The 14,130-nt window shown below is 32.8% G+C and overlaps 1 long non-coding RNA gene across 1 annotated transcript; it reads left to right on the forward strand.

The window, feature by feature from the left end:
• The first annotated feature begins 1,495 nt into the window (after nt 1-1,495).
• On the forward strand, nt 1,496-8,879 carry LOC148610662 (uncharacterized). Its single transcript, XR_015924730.1, has 6 exons — nt 1,496-1,840; nt 2,081-2,353; nt 2,972-3,071; nt 3,588-3,676; nt 4,935-5,308; nt 7,013-8,879. It is a non-coding gene; the product is annotated as an uncharacterized LOC148610662 (long non-coding RNA).
• Nucleotides 8,880-14,130: the final 5,251 nt, after the last annotated feature.

A 14,130-nucleotide genomic window follows, 5' to 3' on the forward strand; every position in this document is an offset into this window, starting at 1 on the left:
AAGACAAATTGTTTTAGCAGTTTTCAGTCAATATCTTGAAAACTGTAATACATGTATGTAGAATTAAACTTTTATTTGATGAAATGATCCTTATGATAAGTCCTACCAAAGTCTTCATGAAGTCAAAATTGTTGGACAACTCCTTTTTGAAGTTATTGCCCTTGAAAGGCAAAAATTTAACAGAGAGCAATTCAGGCTCCTGGGAGCCTCTTTTTTGATATTTTTTTCACTATTTTGATGTTATTGAATTGAAATAGTCTCCTCTGACACAACTGTACCAGTTAGAACCAAAATTGGTATGAATGTTCGTGAAGGAATTCTGCATAGAACTATATGGAAATTTATGATCTTGCAAAAAATATTGCCATGGTGAAAGTTTCAACATGATAAGATCTATGGTAAATTATTCATGTAAGGCCATACAAAAAAACTGCCTAGGTTCTCAGGTCACTTTTTAAAAACAAAAATTATACAGGAGGAAATTTCATCAAATTGACTAATTCTGTAAATGTACAGGATGTTGAGAAGTTCAATAAAATACTCCATGGCATTAAAACTTCACTGGCATATGAGATGTGGCAGGAAGCCACCTCTCCGCCACGAGAAAAACTTTCGTTTTTAATGATCAATGTTAAATATCAGTTAAGTTCTGGAAACGTTAGAAGTGGTTAGTGAGACCTAAGCCATGTTGGAGTTATTAGCCTTTTTCTTTTTTCGACAAATTTTTAGCTATTTTAATATTTTTATTCTAAAAAAAATATTAATTGGCTCTACATTATTGTTCCTTTTACCTCCTTTTCCTGCAAATGTTTTTTGTTGTTGTTATCAGAAACCTTGGTGGATTCTAAGGGGATGCCCCATTTTTAGGGAGAAAATTTTGGTTGATTCTTAGCTGGAGCAGATACCCAACGTGTTTTTTTTTCAGTCTTTTCCACTTAATATAAAAAGCAATTAATTTTAGGTAATTATTTACAGCACCGTGTTGGGAAAGATGCCACGTTCCTCGCACGTGAAAGAACCCTACTGTGGTATTTTCCCAGAGTAGGAACCATAGGGCTCTGCCACAGGAGGCTAAATTGCCCGACCCTACCCACCTCTCCCTATTTCCAGTGGCAATCAAAATTTGTCGACCCTATTGTCCTTGTGTCCCATCCCTTTTTTTCATTTCATCATTATTTCGTGTTCATTTTATCATCAATTTCATGTTCATCGTCTGAATATAGCTGAAATATTGCTGCTCGGACGTTAAACCCCAACAAACAAACAAAGAACTGCATACAAGAGGATGTATTCCGATTTTTTCTTTCCTATTTTGTTGTTTTCATCTTTTCCAGCACCATAGGTCATGAAGAGGTAAAATGAAATAAACTTTAGGTCAAAAGCAGTGGAGAAAAGCTGCAGGTCAGACATTGGGGAAATAAAATAAACTGCAGTTCAAAAAGTGGTCACTTGAGCAGGACTTCGAAGCCAGAAACCAAGTTTATTTGTGATCAGAATGGTGACATAAGAATTGACAAGCTTATCTGATGATGAGAAGGGACAACAAGAACACAAAAAAAGAACAGGAAGAAATCTGTAGTTGTGAAATTGAATAAACTGCAGGTCAAAAGCAGTTGAAATAAGCCTCAGGTCAGCAAGTGGCTATACTGGAGCATGAACTTGGAAGTCAAAAACCAAGTAAATTTGTGATCAGAACTAAGACAATAGAGTAAACATTGTTAACTGATGATAATAGATATATAAAAAGAAAAAATAAAGATAAAAAGACAAATGGAGAAGATACGTAGCATGTCACTGTGTTAGATCAGTTAACATTAGTCTTAGAAGTGTTCTGTAAAATGTGAGTACATATTGTATGTGATATTGTACTTGTATTTGGCTATATTGTCAAGACATATTTTGATTTTCTTTTCACAAAGCAAGTTTTTGTTTTGATAATTGTCAAATGGAAACAGTAATTAAGATTAAAGTTAGTACTAAAAGATAAATGTTCTATATTTCTATATATATATTTCTATATTTGAGTTGTCATTCAGTGAAACAAACAAATGCACTTACACTTCACTTTTATTTGCTGCAGGCTATATCTTCCATGTTGTGCTTGAGGGGGAAAATCATGTTGCCTGAGTAAAGCAAGGAAGGATTTCTGCAGAAACAATGCCTTAATTGATTGGCTATCTTCACTGAAATTACAGTTAACAGATTTCAGTGATACTGCCCTTCTGTATGTAGTAAGGCTTAACTACATACCAAGGTACCCTGCTGAATGTGATATAACCTCTCAACATGGCCCTCAGAGGATACTGGTCAATATATCACAACACGATTACAGATACTTTACATTGGTCGAGAGGTAAGTAATCTTGCATCTCTCTAGTAGAAAGTATTTTGTTTTTATGAATCCTTCCTATTCAGATTTAAAATAAGGAGGTTGAACAAGAACTAATGGTTAAAGAAATCTATGATCCCTGTTTAGAAAGCCATAGACAGAAATTGGTGAAAAAAAAATTAAATTCAGTACATTGCTACCAAATGCAGTTGTAATGTAACAATCTGTTGTACTTGTCATCACCACCTAGTAGAAGGTTTCTACTTTTACTCAATTCTTTTATTGTTAGTGTTTATAATTTTTAATATCCAGGACATGTAGATATTTTTATATTGATAATTGCATAGTGGTGATTACAATGGGGGTTCCGGAGGTGTCACTACTCCCTTATACCACTGCTTCGGTTTCATCTTTTACATAGTATAGTGCCATTGCTCTTGAATTTTTCACAAAGTTTGGGCAAGAAGGGGCAAATAATAGCCTGAAAACAATCCCGAAGATCTTCCCTTTTACCAGATAACAGTTTTAAACATTTAGAATTGACAGAGATCAAGAATTTTCCAGCAGTGTGTTATTTTATAAGGTGTAATTTTGTCAGCTTGAATTATTTGATTGTGTATGTATTTTATGTTTTTTTTACAGGTACAGAACTAAAGGCTGTTTATGTGGAGGTCAACACTTAACAGTACATACATGTATCATTTTGGAACATGTATTTGAAGTATTTCCCAGCTTATGGAAGGTACAGTACTTGTTTTAAAAATGGATTCTGCCTTGATGAAAATAAAATTAAATGATGACCAGGCATGGAAAACAGACACACACAACATACATAAAATAACCAAAATTATGTTAAGTAAAGTAAATGAGCATGGACCAGGTGCACTGATAGGGTAAGCATCCTCTGCTTTTCTATTACTAGTTGAACAAATCAGTTTTCATGGTCAGATGGATACATAAGTTCATGATGACCATTAAACTTCATGATGCAGGAATGTTTTAACTCTCAGATTTCTCCAAAAGGGAGATAATCCAAATGAAATGTTTTACATGGTAAAACCTTGTTGGCCTAACTTCTCAAGGGAGTTCAATATGTAATTTTATATGAAGGTTAGGTCTCATATGGAGATAGTCATGAAGGAATATAATTATTGTTGGATGAACATTTTTAAAGTCTATTTGAAGCGAGGGCTATATTCTTTGTGAGCTTGCTCACAAATTTCTAGTAACATTAGCTTTTTGTTTTGTCCTCTTGCAGTTTTGTGAATGTCTTGTATGTATATATGTACAGACAATAGCCTCACTGCAGTAATTACAGAGGTGATGCAGTCCTTCCTTATTGGTCAGGTTAGTAATAAATTAGTTTTAGGTAATCCTATAAGAATCACCATAAACACTGTCCAAAAATCTAGCGCATCTGCCAAAAAAATAAGCACTTTTATGTGAGGTATTTCTGTGGTCCATTGTTTGAATCTCTCCATCTGCATGTATGCAACTACCTCTTAAATATCTTTTATATTTTGTATTTTGACCACCTTTTTGATTTATCAAATTTTGTTTGAGTTATTGAACAGTGTTCTCTACATTTTACAATTTTCCGAATACATTTCCTCTAAAATCACTTTGGTTGAGGTAAAATGACAGATCAGATATTTGAGAAAATTTGATCATTGGAGCAAACTTGATTTTGTATTTGACAGTTTTTTTTTATGACTTATTAATTCTGATATACTCATTGAAGCTTTCAATATATATATAAATAAAAAAAGTATAATTATATTAATCTAGGTAAAGGTTATTAAGAATTATTATTATACCCCTGAAAAATTGACTGTTTACCAGACTTCATTTATTTTTCATATGTTGTGGTATCACTCTTATAGATTTCTGGTTAGGGATGTCAGTGTTGTCTTGAATGACTTCTTGAGTACTCCCTTGGTATGAGGGATTACCAAAGACCCACTACATCTCTTATATTAGATAATGCTGGACTATGATGTTAAAAATAGAATGCTATGATAATATTAACAGTTCCAGTTTTTTTTCATTTTATAAATTGTATTTATGTTATTCTTCGTAAAATTGGCTAATAGAGGAAAACAGTAAGTTATGTAGGAAACACACATTTAAGTTAAAAATAACACCATACAACATTAATTAAAACTCCTCTGGAGGCTTTGAATGAGATCAAAAATACAAGTCAATGATTATCATAATTATTGAACGAAGAAATATACAGTGTATATACAGGTAAGTCTGAAGGTATTATCGAAACTCCAGTTTTTAAATGTTATTTTATGTTAAGGTTATCACTGTTTCTTATATAAAAGGCAAGGATGGGAAAAAACCCAAACGAGAAAGATTTTTTTTATAAAGTACCCAGGTAACTCGAATGCTACTTGATTCTCAGACTTGTCAAGGAATACTCAAGTACTCATTGACATCCCTAGTTATTACTGTTGATGTGCCAAAAAAAAAATGGTGGTTAAGAAATGGTAGATAGGAATTAAATTCAAAGCAACTGAATACTTATAGCAAATCTACTTGTTCTAATATGCTTATCTCTATGACAAACTTTTTGTGATTTCAGAACAGCTTTACTCAGAACAGCAAAACTTCCAGCTGAAGCCCAGGACATTCGGAAACTGATTTTTTCTAATTTTTTCCTTTTTGGGGACTTTTAGGGAGGGAAGTAAATATTCAAAATCCATTCAAATTTGTCTTCCATATCATTCAACCCTAACAACCCTAACAAGTACTAAAAATACTCATAAAACTAATGTAACTCACATTTAACCCCTTACTAACACACATGCACTTAACCCTGAATGAGAGGGAGACTTCTTGCAAGAAATCTGGGGGATTTCTTGTGAGGCCTTTGGCATATCTATCTTTGGCAGGGGTAATCAGTGGATGTCTGTCCTTGGGAAAAGATCACTAAAGATAGCTCCAATATATATAAAGTCGTATCATCAGAAGGTATGTTTACTAATGTACAATGGAACAGATCATATATGCCTTTAAGCTCATCTAGCCCAAAGGATTATTTCCCCAAAATCATTAGGTTTATCAAAATTTTGACAAAATGTCAAGTCTGTTAAGATCTATCTGTTGTCAAATTTTCATGTAAATCTGTGAAGCCATGTTGGAGGCATTACCTTTTTAGTTCACCTGGGCAAAAGGTTCCTGTTAGTTAATGCTTTCACTTTGCATCTGTTGTCTGTTGTCCGTAAACGATTCACATTTTGCTAAAAATACATGAAAACCCCTAGATTAAATTTAACCTAACTTGGCAAAAAGAATACACGCAGAGTCCACTTTTGGTTATGCTTGATTACCATATTTTGGTGTGTATAATACACATTTATGTATTGTGCGCAGTGCAATTTTGAAGGTTTAAACATATGAAAAAAATTTTTTTAGACTTACATTGCAGTAAATTTCGTGAGACAAAAGATGAATATTTTGCACTTGATCCATCAATTTATTTACTTTGAGGCAGTATTTCCTTCGAAAATGTGAAGGAAAGAAAGTTATATGCAAGCTAAAACACTGTTTTAAGATCAGTAGCTACATCAATAATTTTAATTTCGAATCTTGATAAAATTGACACAGGATGTATGAAATGGCTTATAAAACAAAATCGAAAGTCAGGAAAATAGGACATTTCTGGTTTTGGTTGTAACTCGAATTTCACAATTTTTCATTTAAAAACATACTTTTAAGAAAGGAAGTGGTAAGAAACAAAATAAGTATCATAATAATTTTCTGCAGCAAAAGCATTTGATAAGGAGAGTTTGTCAAAAGAGAATTTTGTTACTTTTTGGTTTTTAGTTGTTTCATTTAGATCTCGAACCATGACATTTTATAAGGAAATAATGTATAACATTTGTTCAAAACATGTTATTAAGACATTTAAATATAATTTGAAGAAATTATCACTAAAAATTCAGTACTTAAAGATGTTTTTCATGGTCAGATAAAATTTCTTTCTGTAACATTTCACTTCCAGTTTGTTTACATTATGCAATCTCTTTTCGCATAGCAAATTCCTTTATTTGTGGCCAATTCTTATATATTGATGCATAATACACCCCTAATGTTCTGGAAAAAAAATTCTATGTAAAAATGTGCCCATAATACACACCAAAATATGGTAAATAAGATGGTCGCTAGAGGCTATTGAAGCTCCTGTTTGGCCAATTTTCAAAGATCAACTCCTGAAACTACATGTGCCAATGTTTTGAAGCTTGATAGGGTTAATGACCTGAATGCTTTCTACAACGGATCCACTTTTTGTAGGGCTTCAGTGGCTCATCGGGTGGCTATGGCCACTGGAAGTTACCACCGGAAAACTATACATCTTTGTTTTCTTTTAGCCAATAGCAACCATTCTTGGCAGAAATAATAAAAGGGACAACTTAAATGTTGTAAGATTTTGGTTCAGCTTGATTTAACAAGATGGCTGCCAGAGGCTATTTAAGCTTCAGATTGGCCAAAGAATATATATCGCCAAAACTATAAAGTTTATCAGAATTTGTTAATTTTTCATGCAAATCTATTAAGCTATAGTAGGAGTTATTGTCCTTTTTTTTTGCACTTTTACTATTTCATTATTTGTTGATTACAGCAGTAAATATTCATATTCTTTCTTTTCTATTTGATTTCTTTCATCTTTTTCAGTCAATGACCGGAAAAACACACTGTGGGTCAAAAAGCAGTGAAATGGAATTAACTGCAGGTCAAAAGCAATAGACAGAAGCCACAGGTCAACAAGTGGCAACTGGAGCATAAACTTGAAGATCAAAGAACGAGTTCATTTGTGATTAATTGACAGATTGATCAGAATGAAGACAAAAAAGTTAAGAAAAGTTAAAAGCAAAAGAAACAAAAGATAAAAAAGAAGGGGAAAAAAGATATTTTTGTACATTATTTATCCTTTAGGATCAAAATACCTTATGTTGCTGGTTCATGCAAGGAACTTCCTCACTGTTTCTGAACACTACACAAAAATATGATCATTTTATAGCATTCTTTTGTAACCTGTAAATATGTTTCTGGCAATCATTCAGCTCAGCAAGATCTAGTCCATGTTTTGGCAATTATTCAGCTCAATAAGATCGAGTCTAAATATGTTTCTGGCAATTATGCAGCTCAGCAAGATTGTCTAGATATGTTTCTGGTAATTATTCAGCTCAATAAGATCGAGTCTAAATATGTTTCTGGCAATTATTTACTTGTATTTAGGTCAATAGTCTTCGAATGAGCTGAGGATTTGAGAGACTCCTTGCAGCCTTGAAAGATGTTTAATGAATTTGCATGTAGGGAATGATGTTCACAGTAATGTGTGAAGAAGTATTTAATGTGCTAAGCATGTACCATCAGTCATTCTCCAGCCTGTCATAAATGTTTTATGATTAATAAACAGAGAGCTTAAACAAGTAAAATTTGTGGGAACATTCAAATTGATAAAAATTGTCTAGTTTTGAAAATATATTGATCAAGAAAATTATTTTCTTAAACTGAAATTGGTTCCATATTAGAATATGATTATAGTGTAGGATAATACTACATCGAAATAGTTTTGAATGTGACTGCAAATTCAATTTTGGACAGGTTTTAAAAAAAATGAGATAAAGGTGAAAATGGAACATAATTTGTAAATATTTGTGAAGTTGGATACTGTTATAATATAAGGAATGCAAATGTATGATTGTAGTTTTATTTTGTATCATTTGTTCGTGCTACAATTTCCACAAGAATCAAATACCCCCGGTGCTAACATCACTTTTATTGGTACATTTGTTTTGTCTAAGTTGCTCCTTTTACTTTTACACTTTTCTTCTACTAGATTGATAAACTTCGTACATTTATCACAGCTTGGTCTTACATTTATAATGTTAATTAAGCATTATAAAAATGCATTTATTCAAAAGTGGGGGAATAAAAAAAAAACTGCAATGTATGTTGAATTGGCTTCCTGTATGATTAAAACTAGCCTTTTTTAAGGATAGCAAGGGTATTCTCAGGAACAGATTTTTTCATACTTAAGCATTAAATTTTTATTTTATTTTTTGGTTCCAGAATGGTTGTTATATTGCCAAGGATTGGATTTGGGAAGTAGGCTCCCAAATCCTATAAAATGCTCCTTATAAGGCATGCTTTTCATAGCCTCCGTCAACTAAGTGCAACTCCACCTTCTCGTGGGGAACTGTGTTGACAGACGGAGGTTGGGTGAAGGCGAACTACTGGCGCCTTAACTAGTCAGCCTCTGGTAGATGGGACTCTTTAACCTTGCAAGGTAGCCCATCTAGCTGAAATGAAGATAATTTTTTCAGCATTTTTCATTTGTTTGACTATTTTAGCAGTAATTGTAATACTTATAACTTAAATTTATACATGTGTCTCAGTATTGTAGTAAGCTAAAAAAAAAAAGCAGTTTCTTTTTCGTCTTGCATTTTGTGATGAATTTATGAATTAGCAGTCATTTGAAAATATATATTGAATGTTAAGTTTGCTTGATGACTACAAATAAAATGAATGAAACTTACTTTTTTATTTTGTTAATAGCCAATCAATATGTACTCAAAGGAAACAAGTACACTGAATTTAAGTCGGTTATTCACTTCGCATTGCTTCTATTCCAAAAATTTATGCATATAATTCTTTTAAAAATTTAACGGCTGGATCAATTTAACCTGTCATAAAAATAGAATTGCGTTCATAGTTTAGAGTGGTGCAGTGATGAGCTATAGCCTATTTTTTCTGGTTTCCCTTTGTGAACAGGGCTGTACATCATATCAGAATAACAGGATAACCAGTGTATACCAAACACCCATAAATGTGCACATAACTGATTCTTTTGGACAAAAAAGCCTTGACCATTTGATAAAAAGCCAACGGAGTATCATGCTTCCAATATGTACACCAAATCCTGTGCATAACGAATTTAAACCCTGTATAACATCCAGTGAAAACCCATCATCGAAACCTTGCGTTTACGTAACAGAAAAAAACAGCTACTGCATCAAACAGTAAAACTTTACAAATAAAAAAAAAATGCAAAGACAATGAAATATAAATTTAACAAGAAAACCTAGGGGCTACCATTTGATTTTTAAACGGGTGCTAGGATCAATTTGTTATATTTTTTTTGTGGCATGAATTGTAATTCAATATGATGCTGCAGTTCCACTTAAAATCTTCCTGTTCTTATCGTGATTGTACATATATCCAACCCGGTGTCCGGACACCGAACTGAAAACAAGCCAGAAATTTAGAGATCAACCCATGGAATACTGTGTGCCCGCTTGGCGCACATGCCACACTTTTTGTGCGACATGCATAAAATATCTGGAATGAACACTGTACTCGCAAACAAAACTCCAGAGATACAGCAAAGTACCTGAGGAAAAGGGGAGAGCCACTCTGAAATAAAGATGTACAGCCCATGGAAACGAGATGAGAAACGCCAAAAATGTCTAAATGGAAAACATTTCGAGAAATTCCGAAATTACCATGACCAAGAACCAAAATATAACTTAAAATCATATCAAAAAGCAAAGTAATTTAAGAAAGGGGAGAGCAACTCTGAAATAAAGATGTACAGCCCATGGAAACGAGATGAGAAACGCCAAAAATGTCTAAACGGAAAACAATTCCGGAAATTCCGGAATTACCATGACTAGGAACCAAAATTAAACTTAAAATCATATTAAACAGCAAAGTACTTGAGGAAAGGGGAGAGCAACTCTGAAATAAAGATGTACAGCCCATGGAAAAGAAAATTAAAACGCCAAAAATGTATAAACGGAAAACAATTCGGGAAATTCCGGAATTACCATGACCAAGAACCAAAATATAACTTAAAATCATATAAAACAGCAAAGTACTTGAGGAAAGGGGAGAGCAACTCTGAAATAAAGATGTACAGCCCATGGAAACGAGATGAAAAACGCCAAAAATGTCTAAACGGAAATCAATTCCGGAAAATTCCGGAATTGGTACAACTAATGACCAAAAAATAAGTAAAAATCATGTGAAAGTGCAACGGACGGAAAGGGGAGAACAACTCTGAAATAAAGATGTACAGCCCTTGCAAAAGAAAATTAAAACGCCAAAAATGTATAAACGGAAAACAAGTCGGGAAATTCCGGAATTACCATGACCAAGAACCAAAATATAACTTAAAATCATATAAAACAGCAAAGTACTTGAGGAAAGGGGAGAGCAACTCTGAAATAAAGATGTACAGCCCATGGAGAAGAAAATTAAAACGCCAAAAATGTCTAAACGGAAATCAATTCCGGAAAATTCCGGAAATGGTACAACTAATGACCAGAAGATAAGTTAAAATCATGTGAAAGTGCAACGGACGGAAAGGGGAGAGAAACTCTGAAATAAAGATGTACAGCCCATGGAAAAGAAAATTAAAACGCCAAAAATGTATAAACGGAAAACAATTCGGGAAATTCCGGAATTACCATGACCAAGAACCAAAATATAACTTAAAATCATATAAAACAGCAAAGTACTTTAGGAAAGGGGAGAGCAACTCTGAAATAAAGATGTACAGCCCATGGAAACGAGATGAAAAACGCCAAAAATGTCTAAACGGAAATCAATTCCGGAAAATTCCGGAATTACCATGACTAGGAACCAAAATTAAACTTAAAATCTTATTAAACAGCAAAGTACTTGGGGAAAGGGGAGAGCAACTCTGAAATAAAGATGTACAGCCCATGGAAAAGAAAATTAAAACGCCAAAAATTTATAAACGGAAAACAATTCGGGAAATTCCGGAATTACCATGACCAAGAACCAAAATATAACTTAAAATCATATAAAACAGCAAAGTACTTGAGGAAAGGGGAGAGCAACTCTGAAATAAAGATGTACAGCCCATGGAAACGAGATGAAAAACGCCAAAAATGTCTAAACGGAAATCAATTCCGGAAAATTTCGGAATTGGTACAACTAATGACCAAAAAATAAGTTAAAATCATGTGAAAGTGCAACGGACGGAAAGGGGAGAGAAAATCTGAAATAAAGATGTACAGCCCATTGAAAAGAAAATTAAAACGCCAAAAATGTATAAACGGAAAACAATTCGGGAAATTCCGGAATTACCATGACCAAGAACCAAAATATAACTTAAAATCATATAAAACAGCAAAGTACTTGAGGAAAGGGGAGAGCAACTCTGAAATAAAGATGTACAGCCCATGGAAACGAGATGAAAAACGCCAAAAATGTCTAAACGGAAATCAATTCCGGAAAATTTCGGAATTGGTACAACTAATGACCAGAAAATAAGTTAAAATCATGTGAAAGTGCAACGGACGGAAAGGGGAGAGCAACTCTGAAATAAAGATGTACAGCCCATTGAAAAGAAAATTAAAACGCCAAAAATGTATAAACGGAAAACAATTCGGGAAATTCCGGAATTACCATGACCAAGAACCAAAATATAACTTAAAATCATATAAAACAGCAAAGTACTTGAGGAAAGGGGAGAGCAACTCTGAAATAAAGATGTACAGCCCATGGAAACGAGATGAAAAACGCCAAAAATGTCTAAACGGAAATCAATTCCGGAAAATTCCGGAATTGGTACAACTAATGACCAAAAAATAAGTTAAAATCATGTGAAAGTGCAACGGACGGAAAGGGGAGAGCAACTCTGAAATAAAGATGTACAGCCCATGGGAAAGAAAATTGAAACCCCAAAAATGTATAAACGGAAAACAATTCGGGAAATTCCGGAATTACCATGACCAAGAACCAAAATATAACTTAAAATCATATAAGAAACCAAAGTACTTGAGGAAAGGGGAGAGCAACTCTGAAATAAAGATGTACAGCCCATGGAAACGAGATGAGAAACGCCAAAAATGTCTAAACGGAAAACAATTCCGGAAATTCCGGAATTACCATGACCAAGAACCAAAATATAACTTAAAATCATATAAAAACAGCAAAGTACTTGAGGAAAGGGGAGAGCAACTCTGAAATAAAGATGTACAGCCCATGGAAACGAGATGAAAACCGCCAAAAATGTCTAAACGAAAAACAATTCCGGAAAATTCCGGAATTGGTACAACTAATGACCAGAAGATAAGTTAAAATCATGTGAAAGTGCAACGGACGGAAAGGGGAGAACAACTCTGAAATAAAGATGTACAGCCCATGGAAAAGAAAATTAAAACGCCAAAAATGTATAAACGGAAAACAAGTCGGGAAATTCCGGAATTACCATGACCAAGAACCAAAATATAACTTAAAATCATATAAAACAGCAAAGTACTTTAGGAAAGGGGAGAGCAACTCTGAAATAAAGATGTACAGCCCATGGAAACGAGATGAAAAACGCCAAAAATGTCTAAACGGAAATCAATTCCGGAAAATTCCGGAATTGGTACAACTAATGACCAAAAAATAAGTAAAAATCATGTGAAAGTGCAACGGCCGGAAAGGGGAGAGAAACTCTGAAATAAAGATGTACAGCCCATGGAAAAGAAAATTAAAACGCCAAAAATGTATAAACGGAAAACAATTCGGGAAATTCCGGAATTACAATGACCAAGACCCAAAATATAACTTAAAATAATATGAAACAGCAAAGTACCTGAGGAAAAGGGGAGATCAACTCACTAAATTTTTTCACTTTTAGTACTTTTGAGATCAAATCAGTTGTTTTTTTTTAGAGAAAAATTGTCTGTTTTATTCGGCATTTTTGTTTTTTTACCTTGAAATGACTTTTTCAAAAAATAATTTTCACTAATACTTTTCTTTTTTTTTTGTTATTTTCTTGCCAAAATTAGTTTTTAGCCACTATTTGTGTCTTTTTAGGCATCTTTGACCCTGAAAATTGCTTGTTAAAAAATGTTTTGTATCCAAAAATATTTTATTTTTAGGAAAATTAGTTTTATTTCGCTAAAATTGGTCGTTATTGTTCTTGTTTTCACCTTACTAATGACCTTTTTAAAACAAAAAGTATGACTAAATTTTTGTCATTTTTCATCTAAAATTAGTCATTTTTTAGCCAAAATCTGTCGTTTTGGCGAAAATTTGTCGCTCTCTTTGGTATTTTCCACCTTAAAAATGACTTTAGAAAAAACGACTAAATTTTGTCAATTATAGTAATTTTTTTACTCAAAATTAGTCAATTTCTAACCATAATTTTCTCATTTGGCATATTTGTCCTTAAAATTCCTATTTTTTTTTTTACACAAAATTTTTGACCTTAAAATTACTTTTTTTTCATAACAAGTTTTTTAGTAAGTGTTGTCATTTTTTGTTGTTTTTTATCCCAAATTAGTTGTTTTCAGGGAAAATTTGTCGGTCTTTTTGGAATTTTTCATATTAGAAATGATTTAAAAAAAGATTGACTAAATTTTGTCAATTATAGTAAATCTTTACCCAAAATTAGTGATATTTTAACCACAATCTGTCTCATTTTGGCATATTTGTCCTTAAAAATGAGTATTTTTTATGAAATAAAATTCACTAAATATGATCACTTTTAGTACTTTTCAGCCCAAATCATTTGTTTTTTTAGACAAAATATATCGTTCGTTTTAGCATTTTTGAACTTAAAATGACTTTTTTGAAAAAAAAATCTTCTCATTTTATGTTATTTTATTAGCCTAAATTAATTGTTTTTAGCGAAAATTTTTCGCTCTTTTTGGCCTTTTTTTTATCTCAAAAATAACATTGACTAAATTTTGTCAATTATAGTAATTTTTTTCCAAAAATTAGTCATTTTTTATCCAAAATTATAATTTTTTAGCGAAAATTTG

Source organism: Perna viridis, chromosome 8 (genome assembly GCF_037379345.1).
Source record: "Perna viridis isolate PV_CMFRI_1.1 ecotype Kerala chromosome 8, ASM3737934v1, whole genome shotgun sequence".
NCBI lineage: Eukaryota > Metazoa > Mollusca > Bivalvia > Mytilida > Mytilidae > Perna > Perna viridis.